Source organism: Vulpes lagopus, chromosome 2 (assembly GCF_018345385.1).
Source record: "Vulpes lagopus strain Blue_001 chromosome 2, ASM1834538v1, whole genome shotgun sequence".
NCBI lineage: Eukaryota > Metazoa > Chordata > Mammalia > Carnivora > Canidae > Vulpes > Vulpes lagopus.
In genome coordinates, this window is record NC_054825.1 from 108,753,559 (window position 1) to 108,780,345 (window position 26,787).

Sequence of the window (26,787 nt, forward strand, 5' to 3'; positions counted from 1 at the left end):
AACTATGTGATCTCCAGAACATTCTAGACTTGCCTACGCTTCCTATTATTTAACACACATTGGTATCCCAATTAGATTTTAAAATAATCACAAACATGACCTAATCATTTTAATACTAAGGATTAAACCTAAGGAGATAATTAAAGGCAGGCAGAAACATAAATACCTATATATTTTAAATGTGTTTTAATAATTATGAAGAAATAGAAATAAGTTAAATGTCAACCAATATAGAAATGGTCAAATAAAAAAGATGGTCAAATAAATTATATTTTATTCCTATGATGGAATATACTGCTGCCATTTAAATGAATGAGAGCATTTTAAGGACATGAAATTATCAAAATATAAAATTAAGTTAAAAATCAAGGTATAAAATATATGTAATAGAATCTTCATTGTGTGTCAATGTTTGTGGTCCAAGTACACATACATGCACACAAGTTAAGAAAGAAATGCAATTAATGGCAGTGAAGGCTGTTTCTTGGTAGGGAGAACATACATGACTTCTCTTCATCTCTTTGTTTCCCACTTCTTCCACAATGAACAGTATAATCAGGAAAAAAAATAGTTACCTTAAAAATTAAAATACTGGGTGGAGCTATGTTCTACATTTCTTTACATTTCTAAGTTTCTATTCCATAACCAAAAAAAAACAATTCAAAAGTAACACATAGGATTTGAAATTCCCAGAAACAGTCATTCTCAGGACAGAAAGATTTTGCACTATGGTCCTATCTCATCCAGGGCAAAAATGTAGAAGATCTGTGTGCTGGGGCTATAAAGATCCCTTAACCCCTTTTAGGAACCACAACACGACTGTTCTCCATCCTGACATAGGTTTCCTCCTCTAGACTCTATCTTTAGGCTTTTGAATCCTACAATAAGGTGGGAGCATCCTAACTTATGTAAGAATCATCACTTTGCTCTTCTATCTCCCTACACATTTCAAATGATTTTTGCCTCCAGACCTCCAGAACATGGGATAGTGATTCAAGTCGCTGCTTCCCTTTTTATACAAAATGCTTTTAAGGTCACTCTTTCTACACTAAAAAGCAGAAAAGTACCTTAGTGGGTGTCTGGAAGTTCCCAAAGCAGCAGTTCCCACCCACACTTGACCAGCACTTCGTGAGTTCCTAGTTTAAAATTGTAAGTGGTGGTGTCTAGTTCCTCCCAGATCTTAAGGCATTACTCTGGGCTCCCAATGTTAAGGATTCTTAAATGCATAAATGATGGCATGTGTTCCCTTGAGCAGCTGCTAACTGAACATTTATGACAAGGCAAAAAAATCCAAAGTAACCAAGTAGTTCTTTCACTACACTTTGTAAAGGAATGCATGACTCAGGAATGCACAGCCATCCACAGTGCTTCTCCCAAATAATGCTGTTGACCTGGATGTGATTTCTTACGTGAAATTTCCTTCCCTGCTTGCTTAGAGGGCATGTTGCCATCTAGTCTGAACAGGGAATGGAGAAGCGAGAATTTGACTCGTACAATTCCCAGCTCCCAGTGCCTCATCATAGGATCATAGACACTATTCTGCTGCATACCAATCCATCTATCTCATTGCCTTCCTGTAAAGCCATATCAAAGCCACAGCTACCTCATGGAAAGGGTTCTATTTTAGGGACCATTCCAGAGACTCTCAGACTCCAAGTTTGTCAATTGTCACTATCAGGAAATTATTTCATGTAGTCAACTTATACCTCTCATAAGAGTTTGTCAGTTTCTTATTCAATTCTTACCCAAGATGGAAGATAGCTGGGTACTATCATGACAGTGATATTATTATTGCCATGATGTTATTGCCATGACAGTCACTGTGGCTAATGCCACTGCTGCCACTTGGGACACCTACCTTTACCTCAGTCACCTCTTTTAATCCTCACAACAAACATAAGTTGGAGGCAGATGAAACCTCAGAGAGATGAAAACATTTGTCCAAAGTACAGCTAGTTAGTAGCAGAGCTATAACATCAACCCACGTTTGCCGGGCTTTTTTCCAGGACTCCATGTTGCCACATCACCTACTTGTATCATTGAAAGCTGATGTTTTCTGCCTTTCTTAATCTTCATTAGGTGAATTATCCTAGTCTCTCATCCTATATCCTAGCCCAGGACTCTATTCCTCTAAATTCATTGCTCATGACTGTTTGAGGAGAAGGGGCACTAGATTAATATTTCCCTTATATATACCCTTTTGAGACCTACCCTTTGGGTTTGGTCTGTGAGTTTGGGGGAAGGAGAATTAATTTTAAAGCCAGGGTAATAATGTCAGCTCCCAAACCTCTCAGGGGAGGTGATCTAATCGAAAGAGGCTAAGGAGATTCTCTTAAAACTGTGTTTGCAGAGCAAGCACAGAATTCTTACTTTAATAATTCATTCATTCATTCATTCATTCATTCATTCATTCTTACTTAAATTACACATTTATATGAGTTGGTTTGGTGGGGGGAGACCTAAGAAGGCTATGGAAAGTTATTCATGAGTACCCTCACCCAGCCATTTTTGATGCTACCATTCCTGAGGAATTATGGTTAACAATTATTTTTGGTTCATTACTTCAGTGGATTTCTCTGGAAGCTCAAGGGGTGCATGAAAGCCCCAGAAGTTGTGAATACAGCTCCTGGGGCACACAACAGAACATGGGAAAGATCAGGTGTCATACAGCCCATGAGCACAACATAACCAAGTGCTAAGCCAGTTGGGATCTGAGTGACATCCATCAGAAGAGGAGAAATAGCTCTGCTTCCTCAGGCAGCATTTCCATTGAAGGATCTCAGCACTTTTCAATTATAAGCCAACATTTTGCTTCCAGGTCAGAATGGATGAAAAGATAAATTGGCTTTTTCAATTTTGGATTTCCAATCTCAGAGACTAGAATCCTTCCTGATTTCATGTTTCAGTTCTCCTATGCAAAGCCTAGGTTAAAAGTCTTTTCTGTTATTGCTGGGTCCTTACCTGATTTAGGGATTTTGCCTTCTAAGTCAAAATAACCTTACTCAGAGAAATATCAAAATAAAAGCAGATGAATTGAGTGATTACAAAATGTTAGTTGCTCTGTCTTGTTTTCCCCTTCCTGCGGGGGCTTCTTCACTCTGTCTGCACACAGGCACTCACCATCTTCACTCCTTACACTAAGCTCCTTCATTTACTGTGGACTTTAACTGGCCACAGAGGGTGGGCAGGAAAAGCACACACATTTCCCCAATCCTCTTGCAATTACAGTTGCATCAAAAAAAGTTGTGCACTATCCAGACTAAGTTATAGGAGGTAAAACTTTCCTATTTCTTAATAGACACTTTTCTCCATGAATGGAGAACAGAAGATGACTCTCTATGTTTACCTGTCACCTGCACAGGAGCACACCAGCCTGGCCATATGCCCCTGATCCCCTTTCTTTTGATTATAATTTGTTTATTCATTTAGTAAATGTTTCTTGAACACCTGTCCAGTAAAACCTCTATTAAGTACTGGAAATGGAAAGAAAAAGAAAGGAAAGAAAGAAAGAAGGAAGGCATAAATGAACAAATGAATGAATGAACAAAGGAAGGAAAGGAAGAAAAGAGAAAGATAGGAAGAGGAGCAGAAACTCAGGACAAATCCCTATCTTTAAGGAGATTGCAGTCAAGTTCAGGAGATAAGCTGTACAGGGGCCATAGACAGATGCCAATGAAATGCCATTGGAGCCTGATTTTAGAGATGAGGCAAGTTTCCATAAAACATTTCACCTAGACTTCCAAAGCCAGGCAGATGGGCAAAGCACAGTCTAGGCTGAGGAATAACATGAGTCAAGGCTTTGAAGAGAAGAGGTTCTCAGCAGTGGTGGCCCGGGATAGACTGGAGAGAGGAGGAAACTGAGAAGTGGAGGGTGTTTGAGGATATGCCCGGGAGTCCACTTGACGCCACAGGCAGTAATTGCTGTTGAATATTTGCAAATACATGAGTGAAATAATCACTACCATGCTTGGGGCCAGAGAGTGACAGCTACCCTGGGGAGCCGGGCCAGTGTCAATTGAGCAGGCCTGGAGGCACCTGCACTGCTGGGACAGAGAGCAAGGGGCTCACCTGAGGCGGCCCATGGAAAGTGCAGGAAACTGTGCACAGGGGCCACCGCATGGCTGGGCCCACTGAGCATACCACATAACTGAGGAGCAGTTCATTACCCAGATGGTCAGAGGGCAGGGAGCAAGAGAGAGAGATTTGGGAGCATCCTTGTGAAGCTAACAACTGAAAATGTGAAGCTGAAGAAATCACCCACCTAAATCTTGTGGTGAAGAAACAAAGGAAGCTAAGAAGAGTTCTGTTCAAGGGCACCTTATGGGCTGGGAGCAGAAGATGAGCCAGGGGGTCGCCTACAAGGCCAGGACTTGGAGAAGGAAACCAGGAGAGTCCCATGTCAGAGAAGCCTGCAGCAGAGAGTTTCTCATGCCAGGGTGTGGACACTCTGTGGAAGCCACAGGGAGAGAAGGATATGAAGACCACACCTAAGGAAGGGCTCTAGGCTGCGGCGTCTTGGAGAATGTGTGGCCTCCATGAGAGGAGTCACAGCAGAGCGGTGGGGGCAGAGGCTGGTGCACAGATGGCTGAGGGATGGACCATGAGTCTCAAATGGCAAACCCCTCTTCTGAGAAATGGGGATAATGGACAGTGGGAGTAAAAGAGCATTGAGAAAGAATGAGAGAAGGGACTTCTGTTCATGAAACCATGTTTTCCTAGTTAGAAGAGTCTTGTTCATATACCCTGGGCTAACTCTGTTCCTCTCAGGCACTCGCATAGCCTCACGGACTTCTCTGCAAACTCTTACCTGCTCATCATGGTTTGGTCCAGCGCTTGTCTTTCCTGTTCAGTAGAGGCTTGAATCTGCTCCACCTTGTTCTCCACCTGGCACTTTGAGGATGGCCAACTGGAGATTCAAGACAGAGCATGGAGCATTCATGTGAGAAGGTTCCAGAATAAGGGAAAAATAGGATTGAGAGCAGAGGGCACTGGCTAGGAGAAATAAGAGTGAGAAGGAAGACAGAAAGAATGTGAGGAGCATCCTGGGCAACGTCAAGCCTGTCTCCCATGTTTAAGTATGCACTGAGACGGGGACTGCCAGATGCTAGAAACATTCATTCTCCCTTTATTCCTCAATAACCAATCAGCTATTTTGTTCAGACCACTGCCCTCAGCAGCAAGACAAGATTCATAACTACTCCTAAAGTTGGACATGTTGACTAAGTTGGGGCCAGTAACAGAGGGGGAGTGTTGTATGGCCTTCAGCTGAGGAAGGCAGATCTCTTGTCCTTCCTGAGCCTGGAACTCAGATAAGAAAGTGGAGGCTCCAGCAGCCCTTATTGTCTATGAAGCAATCTTAAGACAGAAGACACACATGCAAGACATTTTTTTTTAAGATTGTATGTATTTATTCAGAGAGACACACAGAGAGAGTCAGAGATATGGGTAGAGGGAGAAGCAGGCTCCCTGTAGGGAGCCTGAGCTGAATGCAGATGCTCAACCACTGAGCCACCCAGGTGCCACCATGCAAGACATTTATTTTTTTTTATTTTTATTTTTTATTTATTTATGATAGTCACACAGAGAGAGAGAGAGAGAGGCAGAGACACAGGCAGAGGGAGAAGCAGGCTCCATGCACCGGGAGCCCGACGTGGGACTCGATCCCGGGTCTCCAGGATCTTGCCCTGGGCCAAAGGCAGGCGCCAAACCGCTGTGCCACCCAGGGATCCCGCAAGACATTTAAATACAAAAATAGAAGTCCAGTTCTTCTATGACTTTGTGGAGCTCTTAGACTTCTTAATAGCCAGATTGCTTCCTACCAGACTTTTATTGACATGACAAAAAAAATAAATGTCTGTCTTGCTTGAGCCAATACTATGTAGGGTTTTCTGTCATATGCAAGCAAATCTAATCTTTACTGCTAGACATATTAATAAATGTTTGTGCGTTGATAGGATGGGCTGCATCTCCAGGCTCCTTGGGTCGGTGCCATAATGACCAAATGCCCGGCTTCTCAATCTTCCCCATATCCAGCCTACAGACACACAGAGAAAAGGAATAATCAGGCAAAATATTTTCATCCTTCTATATCATTGATAATTTTGTGGAACTCATTGGTTCTGATGTGCTTCAAATTGCCACTCAAAGATAAAACACTCATGTATTATAAGCAAATTTTGATAAAATTACATGTCACAATTCCTATTTGGGTTGATAGAGCTTTTCCTTTAAAAATTTCTTCTGTTCTTATAGAATTAAAATCTTTACTTTTCATTTGTTAATGAGTTGAATTCTCAGCTTGATGAAATAAGTCACAGAGACTTTCCACTTGGGACTCAGTAAAATCCTCGAGTTTTAAACTGTAGGTTTCTCTTTTAGAAGTGGGAAGATGTTTTATGGTAAAAAGCTCCGCAGCTCAGATTGTACTGATATCTTGTTATTCTTTGCTTATGTGCTTCATCTTGAAGGTGAGGAAGATCCATAGGACCCCTGCTGGGGAACTGAGCCATAAAGAAAGAAGCAGGCACAGTGGCAACTCCATCTCTATCTACCCCCTTCAACATTGACCCCTTGCTGAGCCACTCTGAAGGACATAAGGCATATAGCCCCACAAGTGACCTGGGTGCAACTTGGCCACTGAGTGTTCCTTTAAAAAAAATTTTTTTTTTATTTATTTGACAAAGAAAGAGAGCACAAGCAAGAAAGATGGGAGAGGGAAAAGCAGGCTTCCCACTGAGGTCATCTGTCATGACCTCGAGCCAAAGACAGATACTCAACTGACTGAGCCACCCAGGTGCCCCTTTGAGTGTTCCTTTAAAGAGAATCTTACATGGTTAGATTCTTTCTTATCTTTGCACGCCCTGTGCTTGTGGCCAGCTCCCATCTAGACTGGAGCTCCCTGAGGGCAAGTGCCATATCTGAAAGTTCTTTATAACCATCTTAGCAATATCCTATGTGTAAGCCACAAAATGCGATCTAGTTCTAGCCCCATCCATTTACAAATGAAATTCTGAAGCCTGGGCAAGTAAGCTGCTTGCCCGAGGCTACACAGACAGGGGCTGTGACCTGGCACGGATCACAGCCCTCGTGAAATGCTCATGAACATTGAACACATGCTCAGCGAGCTGAATTACTGGCTCAAGTCATCCAGCGCTGTACTTGCCTTAGGAGGTCTGTCTGCAGATGACATTGACTGTGATATCACTCATATTACATGGCTCTCGGCTCCGACCATTGCACTCCTTCCCAGCCATACATAAGTTTTGTTTTCATTCTGCTCCCCCTTATTCGTCACCTTTTCTTCCTTCTGGCCTGCAATTCTGATGAAGGGATTATGCTTTTTGCTCAAGATTAAGTTTTGCTGCCCAAAAGACATGAAGAGAAATCTCACAGAGGAAGACATGGACATGGCCAACAAGCACATGAGAAAATGCTCTGCATCACTTGCCATCAGGGAAATACAAATCAAAACCACAATGAGATACCACCTCACACCAGTGAGAATGGGGAAAATTAACAAGGCAGGAAACAACAAATTTTGGAGAGGATGCGGAGAAAAGGGAACCCTCTTACACTGTTGGTGGGAATGTGAACTGGTGCAGCCACTCTGGAAAACTGTGTGGAGGTTCCTCAAAGAGTTAAAAATAGACCTGCCCTACGACCCAGCAATTGCACTGTTGGGGATTTACCCCAAAGATTCAGATGCAATGAAACGTCGGGACACCTGCACCCCGATGTTTCTATCAGCAATGGCCACAATAGCCAAACTGTGGAAGGAGCCTCGGTGTCCATCGAAAGATGAATGGATAAAGAAGATGTGGTCTATGTATACAATGGAATATTACTCAGCAATTAGAAACGACAAATACCCACCATTTGCTTCAACGTGGATGGAACTGGAGGGTATGATGCTGAGTGAAATAAGTCAATCGGAGAAGGACAAACAGTGTATGTTCTCATTCATTTGGGGAATATGAATAATAGTGAAAGGGAATATAAAGGAAGGGAAAAGAAATGTTGGGAAATATCAGGAAGGGAGACAGAACATAAAGACTCCTAACTCGGGGAAACGAACTAGGGGTGGTGGAAGGGGAGGAGGATGGGTGTTGGAGGGGAATGGGTGACGGGCACTGAGGTGGACACTTGACGGGATGAGCACTGGGTGTTTTTCTGTATGTTGGTAAATTGAACACCAATAAAAGTTAATTAAAAAAAAAAAAGAAAAAAAAAAAGAAAAGGACAAGAACTAGAAAAAAAAAAAAAAAGTTTTGCTGCCCATTTCCTAAACATATTCCCTCCCTGAGAGAAAGCCATAAGTAAGTCACCTGCCCGATTGGTACTTTCTGAAAAATGAGAAGCTCACAAAGATAAATGTATCTTTTTATTTGGAGAGCGTGATGCTTGGGTTTATCAACCAGAATATTCATGAAGATATTGTGAATCCTTTACAAGATTTTCTACTAACTAGTCCTACCCACAATAACATTATTTACTTTTATACTCCCATATAGAGTAATGAATTCACACCAGTTATTATGTGGATGTGATACATAGATCATGGGAATCCCGCTAAACAGTTGCTCTGAGTTTATGGGAGGATTTCTGCACAGTCATCACAAGTAATTTAATCCCACATACTCTTCTACACAACTAATTTGGTTGTTCAAGCATATTGAGAGGCCAAAAAGCTCTATTTCTTAAGTTGATATCATGCAGAAAATCAGATTTTCCTTTTCTTTTCTCAAAGATTATCCACAAACTATTAACGACTACTGCCTCTCATGGACTGACCGCTTTATGATCACATGCCAAAGGCTTCATGTGCCTTGCCTGACAGTATTTGAATTCTCATTTTATATATATTTTTTCTTTTTTTTCTTCTTATTGAAGTTTGTATTTTAATTCCACCTAGGTAACATACAGTCTTCTATGAGTTTCAGGTGCACCGTGGAGTGATTTGGCAATTCCATCCATCACACAGTGCTCTCCTTAATCCCCACTTAATTCCCATTTTATGTATTTGAAAGTTAGAGACCAAGCAGGTACAGCATTTACCCAAGGGCACTCAGATTGCAAATGACAGAGCCAGGGTGTGGCCCACATATGTCACCTCAAAATCTGTGTCTCTGCTCAGCTTTGCAACCTTCCCAAAAAGTCAAAACAGCACCAAACCATTGAGTCATCTGGGCTAGCACCTGGGCAGGATCCTACCCACATTGCTAGTAGATGCCTGCACAGGGATTTGAAATCTAGTCAGACTGATCCTGATACCTGTACACCTGACCATGTCACCACCACACCCCGGGCTATTTGGTAAACTAAGGTTAGGTACAGAGTATGTGATATAGCCTTGTTAGACAGTAAGCATTAGCAAGCTTATACCTACCCTCATAGTATCTCCATGGCCCCCTCAGTGATTCAGATGGCCACTTGGGGACAGCAGAGATTCAGGGGCAATGGAAAGCTGAGCAGAGGACAGAAATGAAAGAACCAATTCTCAATTATTCTGTGGGTGCCTAGAGACAAACACTGTGGACTTGTTTCCGGCCTCTGTGTCTCGTGCCAGCTGTCCTCCCCCCCTTTACCCTTCCTCAGCCACCACCCAGGGACCTGTCCCTGCCAGTGTATCCACATGTGTGGGGACAGAAAACTGCAGATTATCTGCCTGAAGTGGCAAAAAGAAAAAAAAGTGTACACACGTCTGCAGCCCACCCTCACCGTTCCAGACATAAGCGCCCCTGCTTTGCAAGCTAGACAGCAGTGCTTCATGTTTCATTCATTTCTTTTCTCACCATGAACTTCTCGGTGCCTATAAACGTGTTTTAAACTCATGAAGCAAAGGACTGTGTACACCACAATCACCTGAGTTCCACCTGGTCAGCCCTGACCAGGAGGCCTGGTGAGGCCCAGGAAAGTGCGGCTGGGTATCACATTGCCGATTTGAGAGATAGCACCAAATAGGACCCAGCCCGTCCCGGTGCCGCTCAGAGCAGCCTTGTTGTTGGCTCTCCCTTCTGGATGGGGTCTTAAACAAAGCCCCTAATCACTTCCGATCCTTATAGCTTTCCTGCTCTTAGGTAAGGTTTAAGGATTCTTGGTCACATTTCAACTCAAATAGGTTACCTAGGAACCTTCTAAGGGCTTAGCCTACTTAATTCCCCCAGTAGTTTCAACTGAGAGTGATAGACTTTTCTAGGCCCTTGTACTCCACGGCTAGTGGGTGAAGTAGCTTTAGAGCCTACTCAGGCTTCTTTAGAGAACCCACTGCTTCCCAGCAACAAGCAAAATTGTCGCTTTCTGAAAATTCACATTGAGAAAAATCGTCTGATGGATGAAAGTCACTAAAGAAATCCCAATACTTTATGCTTGGTGAAAATTAATATCTGGTTTTACTTTACTCTGGTTCTCAGTTGAAACACAATGCAAGAATGGTCTTTGGAATGTTCTCATCCACAAAATCAATCCAAATAAGATTGCTGATGAGGCTTATTGTCTTCGACCATGATAACAATCCCAACTAATTTCTGTGCTGCTGAAACAATCTCTAGAGTCATGTTATATTCAAAAAGAGACTTGCTGTTTAATGTGGTGCCTAATCTCAATATGGGTCCATTTTACATCCAGCAGCTTTGTTGAAAAAAAGAATCTCCAAGTATTTAATTAGCAAAATTAAGAAAACACATACTTAAACACTGATATGAATGTGAAATGATAATTCCTTACATAAAGGTGAACTCCCACCTGTATTATCCCACAGCATCTTCCCAAGCAAAATAATGATATAAGCATTCTCCTATTTTGTTGACAAGGAAACTGAAACTTGTAGATGCTCATTGACCTGTTGGAGGCCACAGAGGTAGTCATCTGCAGAGCGCAGTACCATTGGATGCTTTGACTCAAGTCCAAACAGGGACTCTGCTTTGCTAAGCATGGGGAGAGTGGTCAATAAGCTGGATGCTATGAGTCTAGAGGAGGGAGAGATTCTGGTAGCCTTTAGCAACTAAGGAAGCTTATAGAAGAAACACAGCATGAGGAATGAATAGAATTTGAATAGTCTAGAAAGTGCAGAACTGAAACTGTGTGGCTGGTCTGTACTGTATCCCAATACACACTAACTGAATGAGTGAAGAATGAGTGAATGAGGAGGGCGGGCATCTGAGATCAGGAAAATGATCTAAGAGAGTAAGAAGGCAAAAATTCCCTGGGTGTGCTCAGGGAACACTGAGAGGACAGTGGCTCTGGGAGGGGTTCCACCTTGAGAAGCAGAGGAAGGCAGGACTAGGGAGGTACTCTGCCGTCATGCAGGGAACTGGTGTGAGGCTAATAAGTGCAGAACTACACTGCTTTTGAATGAAGAACTTTGTCCTGAAAACAGTGGGAAGCCAATGGCCACTTGTAGGGAAATGATATGACAAAGCCCAGTGTTTTGGGAAGATGAGCAGAGAATGAAGCAGAAAACATATAGGAACATCTGATGCTCCTGATTTTAAGAGCCTTGCCCTGTGCCCCTCTAAAGCCTCCTGTCAGCTCTTCCATCAATAGGAAGCCATGGACTTAAACCTGGCTGATGGGGGGTAGGAGGTGTAGAGTTTAAAGAAAACAACAACAACAAAAAAGAAATACTTTTAGACTTCCCATTCTTGACTTGTCTCCAAAGAGACCTGTTATATGGTCAGTCTTTTCATTAGGATTTTTAAGCTAATCAGTAGGCTTTATAAAGAATTACAAAGCTTTCACTGCAAAAATAATTAAATGGAGTAATTTCCTACGTCTAAAGTGATCAAATATGCTTCTGAAATTAGGGAAAATGCAGGCTTATCATAAAAATATAGCTGTAATGAAATTGTATGGCTTTATTGATTTTATTATAAAATATTTCCTTTTTGCCTTCTTAATTTGCAATGAAATGCTGATTTGCCTTGAAATAAAATATGGAAAAATCCTTGTACTGTAGGAAGCTTGTCACTCTAATGGGTGTCTTGCTCACTAGAACAGTATTTTGGCTGTGTTGGAGCACATTGAAAGGAATTAGATTAAGCTTTGCCAAAATTTCACTGTGAAAGAGTTTGCTATAACAGTGTTTTATTATATTCTTATTGAACTTCAGCCAGTTGAAAATAGAATCTCCTCACCATCCTTTTAAATTAGCCTTAAACTGCAGACAAAAGACAAAAATCAATGTGCAAATTTAGCTCCTTGCACACAGTTCCTTAAGAAATTTACCCCGGTGCTAATATGCAGCACTCATAGATAATAGAACATAGAGTAATTGGAAATTTTAAAGTAACATTTCTTATTCAATTTAGGTCCATTTAAGTGTCTCGTAAGTCCTGTACATAAATTGTTTCGTTAATGCTACAGGTTATTCTGAGTCTCTACATATGCCTCAGTGCTAACTCAATAAAACCATCCCCGATATGTTTCCTGTGCCCTGACAAATTATGGTGAAATTCAGAGTAGCAAACTATGATGAAAACTGTTAGAGGAAAGTAGTGCCTGAATAATGGTACAATGTTTAATATTATATTTCATTAATAACTGCAAAGAGCTTCAAGTAGCTCAACAGGATAAAGAAGGGTGTGTGTGGGCATGCGTATGCATGCACTAAGATCATTCCCATCGGCCACAGCAAGGTCTGATGTCTCTAATTGCTGTAAGTGGTCCAGATGCTGTGAGTTCTAAAACAACTCTTAGGAAGAAAACAAAACAAAAAACTTTGAATTCCTTAAAATAAACATCAGACCCGAGACTAGTTAATTCAGAGACTCAGCTATCTTGGTCTCCTCCAGCACTGGACAAGAGAGATCAGTAAGATAAAGATACACAACCTGGCCTGACTCAGGGGCTACTATACAGAAACGTATGTGAAGGCACTCCGCAGTGCGAGGAGGGAGCGAAAGCTGACCCTTCTTGGAAAAGACAATGCCACAGGCTTCGCAAACAAGTGCACCAGTGTATGGGAAAGATAAGAAGGGAGCGATTTGGCTCCATCGGAGACCTGGTGGGCACATGGAAACAGGACAAACAGTGCAAATTAGGCCAGATCACTAAAGATTTGTTTTCTGGCCTGATACCTGAAAGGTTGGGAGAGCTGAAGCCAGAAAGGCAATGCAATGAGCAGAAACCAAAAAAAAAAAAAGGAGTTCACATAGCATGCATGGCCGGAAGGCAGCACAAATACTGCTACCTACAGCCAGTGACAGTGGGAGAGGCTCTCATTCCCCATCCGGCAGCCCCACGTGGCAGTGCCAAGAGAAGATAAAGAAGGGATGGGGTTTACTTGGGGTTGTCACACTTAATTGTTACTGAAAACAATAAGTGGGGACAACTGGCCAGAATAAGCCTGGATTGTAATAGAAAATGAAACTAAAAAAGATAGATCAGAGGATGTTGTTATAAAACAACCTAGCAACTCCTATAACATAGAGACATTGTAACAGGCTAAGCCGAAGCACAGGTCTCAAGTTCAGCCTGAGTAAAGCCCCAAGATAATTCCCAGTCGTCCTAGAAAATCTAGATTTTTCAAATGAACAGGGCTTAATGATGTTAAATGCTGTTGCTTTAGTAATCACTACATTTCACTGCAAATATATTAGCCAATTTTTAGGAAAATACTAGATGATTAAAAAAATTTTTTGTAAGAAAAAGAACAAATTGAATGCCCACAGTGTAAACTGGTGGCCTAGTTACAGACTCCCCATCTTTCCATCACTACCCAATAAGATCCTGGAAGAAATAACTAGATTGTCAGCTTAATCCCACTTGAAAATATCCCATAAAATTCAAAGCAACCACTTTAGCTTAGTTGGGGCCATAATGGAAATGAGGGTCACAGTCACAAAGCAGGAATACAAATGGAAATGTTCTTTATTTTTATGTATCTCAATCAGTTTCCAGATTCTGAGTCCATACGCTGCCCAACCAGGTCCAGTCAGGACATTTCCAGTCAATTCCGGGAGATACTTTTGCCACATTTAGGTTTTAAGCTACTGCCCTGGTTTGTTTTATCTTCCTCCTCAGCTCATCCACACCTATTTGAAGGCCCAGGATATGACACTGCCTCCCCAGGCAGGGGGAGAGGGCCCACTCTCCACTTTCTCTGCTTCAGCCCAGTGTAGACAGTAGCAAGTCTTCTTTCAATGGTGACCCAGCCATTCCCCTGACACCCACTCCACCTGGGCTGGTAGCCCCTGGCCCCTCTGAGCACCCATGACCTACCACTCTCTAGAACACTTATAATGGACTGGCTAGCCCACAGCTTTTGTTGTGTATCCGCTCTTCCAGCAAGCTTTTGGATCTACTCTCTTCTGCTCAGAATGGAGCCCCAGGGTTGGTTCCAGCACCCTGAGCCGACATAGCCCATTTGCCATCGGTGTCCCCACAGCCCCCCATAGCCCAGTGACAAAGGCTACCCAAGGCTCTAGGCTGCAATTAGAAAACAATATTCCATCATCTCTCCTCTCAGATTTCCCTCAAATGTCTAACGGAATTCCCTCACAGAGCTAGTATAGTTTTAGAGACTTGTTTCCTCTACTTGTGCCCCAATCACATCTTTTCTGCCTTATATTCTTGCTAAGAATTTGAGTTCTTGACTCCACTGGTCCAGTTCTAGCACCCCTCACTTGGAACATGTGTGCCTCTTGGCCCAGTGGAAGCAGGTACACATTTCAGACTCTCCAGCCCCGTTTCATGGACTCAAACAGGACATTCCCTTGCTCCAATTTAGTTTGATAGAATTCACCTCTGTTCAGCAAATATTTACTAACCATCACTCTGTACCTCACCCCACCCCTGGAGGCGCCTTTCTGTCCAAGTGCTGATTGGCAAAGACAGCAAGCATTTAATCAGCCCCAGTCCTCTGCCCACCCGCAGCACACACAGAATGATGACTTGGACGGTTACTAGTGGGCATGAAATCTCTACATTCTCCCCTTTGATCCTTCTCTCTTCACTCGCATTCTCTGTCTGTTCCTTCCACCCACTCTGGAGTGGCTGAGGTTCCACACTCTCCTAGGCAATTTCATTTGCTTCACTTCCAGGTCAGCGGTTCCTGGGTCTTTTTTTTTTTCTCTCTCTCTTTTGTAAAGCAGGCTGTCTCCTGAATACCAATTGATGTTTTCGACTGCATTTTAGACACCCTAAACTCAGTAGGACCAGGATTGAATTCGCTGTCCATTTCCTCCTATGTGTTGCATGCCAATATTTATTAATAAATCGGTCATTAGGCACCCCTCTTGGAACCCCAGCACCATCTTGGGGGCCATGCTCTTGTCACCACCCACATCCAATCATTTTACCTGGTCTTGGGGATCAGCTGTGAAAGGTTTCATCATGCTCTCCTTTTATTGCCTCTGCCTGAGTTCAGACTCTCCCCACCTTACTTCTGGACTGGCACACAAGTCTTCTGAGATTCCACATTCCTGTGTTTGTTAGTGTACTTGCCACAGGAACTGCCTTTCTCAACACAAAGTCTCATCCTGGCGTTCCTTTGGTGAAAACAAAACTCCCAGTTGTCATTTTGCAGCTAGTTTGGGGTTGTGTGCATTTATATTAAATCTTTTTTCTAAATGGAGTTATGTGATCTGTGCAGAGTCCCCAAGCACAGTCCTGGCTTGCTTCATAACACAACGGGATAAAGCCCAAATCAACCATTCTTTGTATGGGAAAAGTTCTCCCAAATAATTATCTTCTTTGACTTGTACACAGTACGCATTTACCAAATGTTTAGTCAATGTTGAATTGACTTGCTCCTGCATCAGTTGTTTTGATGACAGCTGATACTAAACCTGTGCCCAATCCAAATGACTGGTTAATAACTCTGAATCCAGGAATATATATTTCAGCCCTGAAAGCTGCTTTAGAAATTCTATGTACTCTCTTACATGTGACCTTGATAAAATTCTAACTTGATGATGGGGCATCAAAGAGGCTTAGTTTTTTAAGCCTCTGACTCTTGATTTTGGCTCAGGTCATGATCCGGGGGTCATGGGACTGAGCCCCTTATTGGGCCCTGCACTCAGCCAGGAGTCTGCTTGAGGATTCTCCCTTTCCTGCCCCTCTTCCCCTGCTGCTGAGTGTGCTCTCTCTGGTTCTTTCTAAAATAAATAAATAAATCTTTAAAAAGATGATACTATTTTTGAGTCTAACCCCTCCTTTATAAGTCAGGGCATGAATACTCCATTCTGAAAGACTTTTCCTCAGAAACAGGACCCACACCAAGGGATCGGCCCAGGAACCTAGAGGCCCTCTTTCTAGGTTGGAAATGTGAAGAGTCTTTGATTCTGTGGTTCTAAAGAGCAGCTTCCCCATTTTCTACAGGTGGGCCTTCTCCTGCCTTGTCTAGTTTCATTTTTATGATATAATCTGCACCAAAATTTCCTAAGTAGTTGCAAGCATTTACATGTTGCTCCTGTGTCGGGTCTGAGAACCCCAAACACAGTTGTCATTGTCCATCTAGATAGTTAGGAGACAAATAATCTCTTTATATACAATAAACACTGGGCTTTGGATCTTTCCAAATGCTATTCACTTGTAGGTATTTACTAAGAACAATTAAGGAATGTTGCTAGAACTTGGAAAACATCTTCTACATTTTTATTCTTGTAAGCAATCAACATGCTTTCCTCTGAAATAATAGAGACCATTCTCTTAGCCTAACAAAATATGAGGGGGTTAATTTCTTTAAATGTTAAAGATGGTGAAGTGCAACGATACTGCAGAAAACATTTTGCCAAAAGAAATTAAAGTGGAGATTTATAACTTATGTATAAAACCCCCTTTGTATGATCAAAGAAAGCATCATCTGTACCACTAAGTTCTACATCTAATATAATTTTTTTGAGGAGGAATCAGGCACAAAATGAACTGGTTAGGGGTTTGCTCACAAATACATAACAGCTATGATGACGCCTTCTGGTTTTAGGCAATGCAACTCTACAGGAGAACACTTAGCCAATTTGTTAACACAGTGTTTTAAGAACGCTTTTAGAGATCAATGGAAAAAGAAAAGTTATCTATTGCTGCCTGGGAATTTATTACATAATATATTAGAGAAAGGAACTAGATGATTGTGCTCTGCACATTTATTATCTGATACTTTTAAAGGCTGAATGACCTTGCCAACCATCTATTGTAGCAAGTGCTTCATTCGACACTTAGCTTATAGACTGCAGGTCTCTCCCATGTTCCCTTTTATATGAAACAACAATTCCATTTCATTTTCTGTCAGAAAGTTTGGCCTGGTTGTCCCCCTGCAAGCTAACTCCATGTTGATTTCTAGGGAAAGAGACACAGATGAGTTTTGTGAAAATGTATTTAAATGCAGCCACCAACCAAACCATCAGCATCAACAGAAAGTCAGCTGCTCCCAGTACCACTCGCCCAATGACAGTGACTGACAAGGGCTTGTATTCATGGCCCCCAGTTTACGTAAATGCTGACACACTGGTCATGCAGGACATGCTGGGTTAATGCTCGCAGGGCCAGACTCCCAGGTGGCCAGTCCCTTGTTTTTGCGAATTATATCTGGTAACAGCACAAAAGCAGTAGAATTCATCAATAAAAGTATATGTAACAGATTCCAAAAAGAGGAACAATCGCTCCAAGTGGGCAAGCTCAATCATCAATGGAAGAAAGTAGGTTTCCAATGCAGGTCTTCATAATGTGACTGTCCAGATTTACATTCAGTGGATTTTCCCTACTCAATAATAGGCAAATGAAGAAAAACAACTCCTTGCTCTCCTCACAGAAAGTTATTAATGTGAGCCTTACCAGCAATGACTCATTAGTAGCTTATTAGGACCCAGAAAACTTGCCTAAATATAATATAAATAGAATTTCAAAAGAAGGTGTAAGTATTCTTCAACTAAACTCCAAGTCTACAAACATACATCCACATGTATGTTTGTTCCTCAAAAGCACAATCATGAAGATGAGACCCATCAGCAACGATCTGCCTTGAGCCAAATGTTTGAACCTAAGTTTTCTTTTCTTTTCTTTTCTTTTTTTTTTGAAGGGTTTTATTTATTTGAGAGACAGAGAGGGAGAGTGAGTGAGAGAGAATGAATGCAAGCAGGGTGAGGGGCAGAGGGAGAAGCAGACTCCCCGCTGAGCAGGAAGCATGACTCGGGGCTCCATCCCTGGACCCCGAGATCATGACCTGAGCCGAAGGCAGACACTTCACCAACTGAGCCATCTAAACACCCTTGAATTTAAGTTTTCAAAAAATAAAATACAGATTAAGAAACAGTCTGGTTGATGCAGAGTTGCATTAGACTCGAGTGCTCTGACGGGCCCTGTAGGAAGGGACTTAGACTCTTAAGCAAAGAGCCCAATGCACTGAAGTAATTCTGAAGGTTAAATATGTCTGAAAATTGTCTGAAGGCCCTGCACGGGTGCACAGGGGACTTGGAAAGAATGTGCTTTCTTATGAAATCTGAATTTCTTCCCTTAGAACAGGTAAAAATTACTTATTTTCTACTTTTCTTCTGATCGGACATCAAAGGTCAAAAACATTAGTAAGAACAAAAGTTAATGAGAACAAAGTAACCCCTTGGTGCTGAACCTTGGTGAAATCCATGACAAGGCTCAACCTGGAATGGGGCAAACGTTTGAGGTTCTTTGTCTTATATTAAATCCACTCATCTGTTCTGTTAGCCTGCCCAAAAGACAAAGTCAACATCAATGTACTCTTCTTCCCCTGATGATCTGTCATTTTGTCTTCTGCTCACGATGCCCGCATAGGCGACTGCAAGTGTGTTTAGCCAATGCTCTGATGCAATCTTTTTTGTGCTCCTGAAACAGCCCAAATCAGAAATCCTTTATTTAACACATATCAGAATATCGAAATCAAAATATTATTTATACTATTATATTTCAGTGGCTTGGGGAAAAATGTTACTTGAATTCAAGATAGAGGAGACATTATTAATTAGCCTTCAGTTCAGGAGAACAACATGAACTATGAGCATCTTTTCCTCAACCCTTCTATCTGAATGGACACTCACACCTCAAATGCAATAGTAAACAAACTAATCATTATCCCTGGGAACCCTCTGATCCAAATTCCCTCCATGCTCAGAACCAGATTTCTGTAGAAGACCCTACCTGGCTCCACCTAGGTGTCAAATCTCCTTGTCACCTAACTTTCCTCCTTTTCCTGATGTCTGCATCTCCCTTCTGCCTTGTTGCCCTTTGTGAGGTGCCCCTCCTACTCCTTATCTCCTTTCCTGGGCCTCAGATCCCTGTCTCCCCATCTGGGCTCCTCCCTGCCATCATCCCTGCAAAGTCGCTACCCATCTCTGGCCTGAGCCATCTCCACTCTTGAGTGAAGGCACCCACGTAGGTCTTGGAGAAGGTTTCCCCTAGCTGTGGGATTGTGTGAGTCTGCCCTTAGCTGTGAGACCCTGTGATACCTTCACTGTATCCCCCACTGCTCTTAGACGGGCACTTTGGGGTCCATTCATCTCAATGACTTGTTTGTGGACCATACTTCCATAAGTGTGGAAGGAGGCACACTTTGTCCTCACTCTGTCCATCAGCGGAATACCACCTTCTCCCCCTTCCCACCTTCCAACACTAAAAGCCTTTGTGCTTCAAGACTGTTCTCAGGTAACTTCTTATCTGACGACACTTTCATCCATCTCTTTTTCTCTAAACTAATGCAACACTGAATCATTGTCTCTTGTAAAATATGCATTTTGCCCTGCCTGTGTTACATTTGTCTCAGAGCCCAAAGTAGACTGTAAGCTTCTTGAAGACTATGGCTCACTCCTCTCTCGGTATCCCCCCCACCCCAAAACCAGCAGTGCCTTCCACGCACTAAGCACTGAGGGAGTATTTGTTGAATTGATTTCAATTAATTCAGTTTTTAACTGAATCAAGCAAAGGATGTCACAAGCTTGCTTTTATAACTAAAGAAAGCACAGTTGTGCAGCTGTCGACAGAGTCTCTGGGGGCTGGAGGGAATAGCACAGGGAAAATCCTCAGAAGCCAGCTGACTGCTGGTCAAACCAGGTGCAAGTTGGGAAAAATTCTATAGTGAATGAAAGAAAATAAGATGCACAGTGGAAAAAGAATACCAACATTCTTGCAAATGAACCTTTAAGTATTATTTTTACAAAGAATACAAGGATTATTTCAGTTCCCTTGTTGACTCCTTTGTATGTTCTTCCTACAGATACTTTTGGAAAAAGACCTATTGTTTGTTTTTCTCTGTGCTGACACAGTAGCCATTGTTTATAACTGTAATCATAGCACACATAGTTGAAAATGTGGGATCGGGGACAAGCTGTATTTCCCCCTCTGGTTCTTTAGACAGTGAATACTGTGTTCTTTATGTCTTATCACAGCTCTTTTGTCAAACATTTAATGATTTTTCCCCAGACAAATTTGTAGTTTGTTATCAACCATAAAAATGCCTTTATTGCCTTGTTTTTAAACATTTAAACTTTGGTATGTATGTCTCAAGATGAGCATGAATTAAGGTGTTTATTTCATTTTAAATACATTTTTTATTACGGTGTATAAAGCTAGATTTCTCCAACAAGGATGCCTTATATAGAACTATATTTAGACTTGATGAAAATACATTTTATTTTAGTATATGTTTGTACCTTTCTTGGAGGGTGGTTATGCCTGTTGGCTCCCAGGTCAGGTGTGTTGAGAGCATTTGTCAAATGTGAGACAAGCGCAGACATCTGTAACTTTGTGCAGCATGTGGCTGTCACTAGATTTCCTAGCTGCAGAAAGGATCTGACACACTTATCCACTCCTGAGATTTCCATTTTTCCGAATGCCCAAGATTCCTTACTCTTCTGTAACTCATAAACCTGAGACCAAATAAATTAAAAAAAAAAAAAACTTTTAAAAACATCATAAATAGTAACCATTTGTTTTGTCCTGGTTTAAAAAATTACAATATGTTCCTTGATATGACATTTGAAGGCTTTAATTCAAATGAATATTTATGACAAATAAAATAAATTTCAAACACATTTGGCATATAACTTCAGGGCAATTTTGAAGTATCCATTTTTTAAGTTGGCGGTGGAGTCTACAAAAAGTCTTAATGTGCCACTTTATATTTTTATGAATAGCAAATTATAGAACACATTTTGCTGCTCTAACCATTTCCATGAGACTTCACTTAGATTGAAGGGATAAAAAATGATTGTCAGTCTTTCAAATGCCTAGAGGAAAACTCTCCAGTTTTGTTTTCAATTTGTTTTCAAGGGCTGATTTAAACTTTTTAAGAGACAATGTGTGAAGAGTCAAGGTCAAAGTCGGTAATTTTACCATTATTCAACTGGGATTACTCTAACTTGTCTTACAAATATAAAACACTACTAACAAGGCAGTTCTCCCCAGGGATTATGAGACAGACAATTTTTAAGAATCTAGATATCGTGCACAAAATGTGGGCAATATCTAGCCTTCCTTGAGAACAAGAAGGGAAACTCTAAAGACATGGATGCATCAGCAGCTTTCAGCTAAGGAGTTTCATTTTCTAAAGCTTTGTATTATTTAATTGGATAACTTTTCCTCAAAGATATTTTTTTAAAGTTTTTCCTTTTCAAAGTTAAAAATTATACTAGCACATCATATTTTGTAAGTTATTCCTATAAGTATTTCAAATAAAATATATTTTCAATGTTATATATATTTTAAACATGTTGAAAAACATACAGAATCAGAGACCTCTTCAAATTCATGTTGGATTAGAAGTTAATCTCTTAATACTGACCATATGGGACAGTAAAGAGAGCATCTGTGCTGGAGACTGCACCCAACTTCACTTTCCAGAGATCCCATAACCAATGTCCCTAGTGGCAGTGTTTCCTTACGATGCCCCAAAACTCAGTGTTAATTATTTCCTTTAATCTGTGTCCATCTTTTATTCTCCAACCCTGCCCCTTCAGATCTTCCTGCCTGTCTTTATTTTGGTATTTCTCACAGTGGGGCCCCTGAGAACTCCCCAGCTGGTGGATGCCCAAGGCCACATGCTGCCTGCCCATCACACATAGGACAGGTTTACTAAGGCCATTCTGCCGCTGGTCCTTTGCCCTGTATGGAGCACCACTGGAGTAATGCTGCATTTGGACTCCTACTGGCACACTGATACTGAAGAGACCACCATATTTTTTAGGCCATGGTCACTTCACTCATCCATATAGCCAAGGATTTTGGAGTTAGTAAAATTAGTCATGAAAATTAGGATGTGCAGATCTTCTTGGCCACTGGGAATTAAGCCAACTGCCCAGAATCAAGCATACTCTGCTTCTTTCCTCTCTTTGTACCTCGTTCTCTCTGTCCTTCCCCTATATTTTTCCTTTTCTTGTCATGCATGCATGTTGTAAGCATTGGACATTCAGGCATATGCCAAGTGTTTCTCCTCTAAATGAATGTCTTGCCTTCTCTCCTGAGACTGGTCCTCTTCACCTTTCATTTTGATGTGGATTTGTCCTCCAGAGAGAAGCCACTTCCACTGACCCTCAGCTCTCACTGTGTTCAAAATGAGGCACTTTTTCAAAGGTAACAATTGAAGGAGTCTCTTTGTCCATGCACAAGAAAGAACATATTTAGGGATGTGTTGGTCCTCTCAACCACATACAGATGAAAGACATTTGATTGTTTTCATATTTCATTTTAATGTTCTATAAATTACATTGGCTAGTTGTCAATTTCCTTTATAATTCCTTAAATTTCAGTCTTATCTGAAGCCATTAAATCCAAAGAGAGTAATGCTAAGGAAACTGTTAACTCTGCATGCCACCTTAACCACATTTCTGAGATTGTCTCTTGAGTTCAAGTCTACCTACATAATAAATTTGACCATGAACTCTAATAAGACATGTAGGCAATGAAGAAGAGCATTGAGCCACCCTCCTCTTTCCTTTCGACATGTCCTGATAATACAGCGTTTCCAACTCCATGCCACTTCCTTTTACTCCAGTCCACCCACCCTACCCCCATTTCCTGGAAAATACACTTTAGAGACTTTTTACAGTCAGGGAAAACAGGAAGAAAGGGATCCCACTTGTACCAGTGCTACTGGGAGCTTCAACAGCTAAGGGCAATTAAACACCTTGCCCTGCCTCCATTCCTCTCTCCCCTAACCCCCATTTTAACCTTATGGTACTTCTTTCTTTCATTACCTTGCCTAGAAAAGGAACTTCTAGGAACTTCTATGCCTAAAGATGCCATTTCCCCTCTGCACAATCACATTGTTCTCCTTCTGAATTAAATTTCAGTCCCACCACCATTCTACAGTTGCTCTCTTGGAGAGCCATGACTCTGATATTCTCAGATCCGAACTTTCTCACCTCATAGCCTCTCCTTTGACTGGCTGACGATGCGGACCACCTTCTATTTGGCTTGGCTTCTGAGATTTCACCTCACAGCTCAGCATGCATTCCCCTCATCTTCTTCCTTCATTCTCCTGCTCCCCAACTGGCATTGGCCCCTCTTCCAGTCACTAATCTGTGAGATGGCCTCTGTGGCCTCTGAACCAATCACTCCTGTATTTGGTTCTTGCTCACACTGTGCCTCTTCAGTGATCTGTCCAACATTTTCCCTGGCTCATCTCATGGCCACATCCAGAGCACCATGTCCAAAATCAAACCCATCATGTTCCTCATAGAGTCACTATGAGAGACTAAATGATGAGAATGTGCAGAGAGAGAATTAAATGATGATGTTCATGGGCTAGTTACAGGTAAACACGTCTGCCACCATGACCACATCTGCCACCTCTGATGTGAAAGCTATTACTATTACCATTTCCCAACAGCCCTCAACAGCTTGTATGTCTCCAGCAATGACACTGCCCTTTGCTCACTAGCGTCTCCATCTTACGGTGATCCTTGACTCCTTCCTCCCCTGCCCCACATCCTTTCTACTTGACTCCTTCCTCCCCTCCACAACCTCTCCCAGGGTTCCTGGGAACTTTACTATGTGACATTGAACAGGCTGCTGAACTACTCTATACATTGGCAGAAACAAAATAGAAGTAATGAAATCTACCTTGGCAGAACTTGAGGCGCCATTAGGAAAAACAGCTTCCATGAACAGAGCAATCAAGCTTGGCACTTGGTAATGGATAAATGTTACCTATTATTATTGTTAGAACTGTTGACATATTAACCATGTGAAACTCCAATGGTAGTTTCTGCAGTTTAAGAAGAAAGAGAAGAAGCCAAGAAATAAGATATAAATGAATATATCTCTATATAACAAGATCTGGTAGATGTTCAGAAGATAAAGGCAGTCAGACAGACAGATAAACAGGTAGGTAGATGATAGACACAGGTGGAGAGATACACTAGAAAGACGGAATGATACATAGCATAAGCGGGAAAGATGGTGGAGGAGGGAGAAAATTTAGGTAGAAAACATATATTGAATTTATGGTTGTATTATTGGGGATATTTTAATTTTTTATTTAAAGACTTGAGCTTAGGGCAGCCCCCATGGTGCAGCAGTTTAGCACCGCCTGCAGCCCAGGATGTGATCCTGGAGACCCTGGATTGAGTCCCATGTCGGGCTCTCTGCATGGAGCCTGCTTCTCCCTCTGCCTGTGTCTCTGCCTCTCTCTCTGTGTGTGTCTCTGTGAATAAATAAATAAAATCTTTAAAAAAAAATAAAATAAAATAAAATAAAATAAAATAAAATAAAAACTTGAGCCTAAAATTTATGAGTTAGTCTCCTTTTCCCCAGGAAAGAAGTACATATCTTATTAGTGGCGATTTAATTTTTTTCACAGTAAAAAATTTCCTTTCAAATACAGTTGTTAGTGCTAATCGGTTCTCACCTCTATGGACATTGGGGTGTTTTCAGCTGTTTCCAGGGCACAAATCTTTTCTGAAATCACCTCTAACTATAAAGGAAAAAAAAATGCCATCTGTAAATGCTTTTGTCTAGAGGTATATCATGAAAATAAAGTCCCACTCACCTACTGTCCTTATGAAACTGGTGCCTATTTTCTCTTCTTATTTTAAATTTTCTCTCATTACCTTCCATTTTAAGGAAATTGACAAGGGAACAATTCAGAGCAAAGGCTATCGTATCTTTCAGAGAAACAAAGAATTAGCCACATCCAAATGGATATTAAAAAGAATAGCTCTCCAGTCCATGTCAAATGCACAAAGCAAAAATTGTGAAGTTGTGATGTCATTTAATGCATTTTGAAACATATAAGGCAAGGGTACCAGTATTTTTAATATTACAGAGGAAGAGGTTTCTAGATATGCATTTATCTGTGTGACTCTCCCAATTCCTAATAATGGGCGCCAATGTCTTCAGGGAAATTGGAATTAATATAAAAACTTTTATCCAGTAATACTCTTTCTTTATTGAAATAGCCATTTTAGTCTGGTCTTTCCGTGTAGCATGTCTTCCCCAAATAGGCAGAGTTATTTATTCATTAAAAGGATTTTTAGATTTTTAGTTTTAGGAGACTGAGGCTTGGAGCAGTTAGGATTCAGGTCATGGTCACACAGGCAGAAATGGCACATGCAAAATTCAAAGCCACACAGTGTATCCCAAAGACCTCACCCTTACCCAATAAGCATGGTGCCTCTTGAGCACCCAGTACCTTCTTGGAGAAGAGGAATGAACAGTGGAGGGGATAAACAATGTGGCCGGACTGAAATGTCGTTGAGGGAGAGTGTGTGAGGGTATGATGTCTTCCTCAAATTCCTCGAGCCCTTCCAGACCTTGTTTCCGCCCCCTCCCCAGAGGTAGCAACTATGCTATGTGGTTCTAAAGCTGGGGGTGGGGGGGTGAATGTGTGTGTGTGTGTGTGTATGTATGTATGTATGTGTGTCCATGCCTGTGTGTACACACAACATAGTTATATATATATATACACATTCATAACACAGACATGTACATATCCCACATATACGTACAGTTAGAGATAAACTGCATTATAGATAATATGTGTTACTATATAGGTAATTCTTCAGACATCTTAAACATTGTTAAGTGGCATACAGTACATATATTTTTCTTTTTTTTTCAGTACATATATTTTTTTCTGTGTAACTTGCTTAAGGATACAAAACATTTGCCCATTAAAGAATAGAAAATGACAATGTATATTTTTTAAATTTTAAAATGATGTCAGAAATGTTATCCTTGGAAGGGCAGAAATGGAATAACTTTGCTTTGGTAAAGACTGAGAACCAGAAGAATCTTCTACTGAGTCTACCACAAGTTTTTATTTTAAAACATAGAGAAAAGTAATGTGACTCACTTTCGTCTAGGCCTGCTGCTTCCCAGAGCCTGTGGCAGCCCCTGAAGAGAGAGTTTTTCTTTTGGAGCAGTCAGAAACTGGGACAGAGACATCAGGATGAGAGCCTCTCCCTCCTCCAGGCATGCATGCGCGTGCACACAGACACACACACACACCTATCCTAACGTCCATGTTTTATTCCATGATCCGTAACATTTGCATGACCTCACTCTAAGGCAAATAGTATTAACCTTGGACTTTAAGCACCAAGGGTAAAAACGTGGGCACGTGTCACATACTTCTAAGTTCATGCATACTTTCCGAATAGCACATAGCCATGAGTAGGAGAGGAAAACGGATTGAATTGCATGAGCGGCATTCCAGATGTATTGATAGAACTGCGGCAAGAGTCCTTTTTCTAAGGTCAAATGTTAACCTTTTATTGCTCAAAGTGGGAACACTTGATGATAATCATTGGTTGGTAAGCTAATGAAAACTAAAAATCCTCAATAGCTTCAACATTCTTTCATGATCCTTGTTTTGGATAGCACCTT

The 26,787-nt window shown here is 41.4% G+C and overlaps 1 protein-coding gene and 1 long non-coding RNA gene across 3 annotated transcripts in view; one reads left to right on the forward strand and one right to left on the reverse strand.

Annotated features, from left to right (window-relative positions):
- The window catches only part of PACRG (parkin coregulated), a 521,176-nt gene that overhangs the window by 397,254 nt on the left and 97,135 nt on the right, over positions 1 to 26,787 (forward strand). The window lies entirely within an intron of this gene.
- LOC121485027 lies at positions 5,631 to 26,465 on the reverse strand. The gene is made up of 3 exons (XR_005986182.1): positions 26,255 to 26,465; positions 24,809 to 24,874; positions 5,631 to 6,034 (listed from the first exon to the last, which is right to left on the reverse strand). It is a non-coding gene; the product is annotated as an uncharacterized LOC121485027 (long non-coding RNA).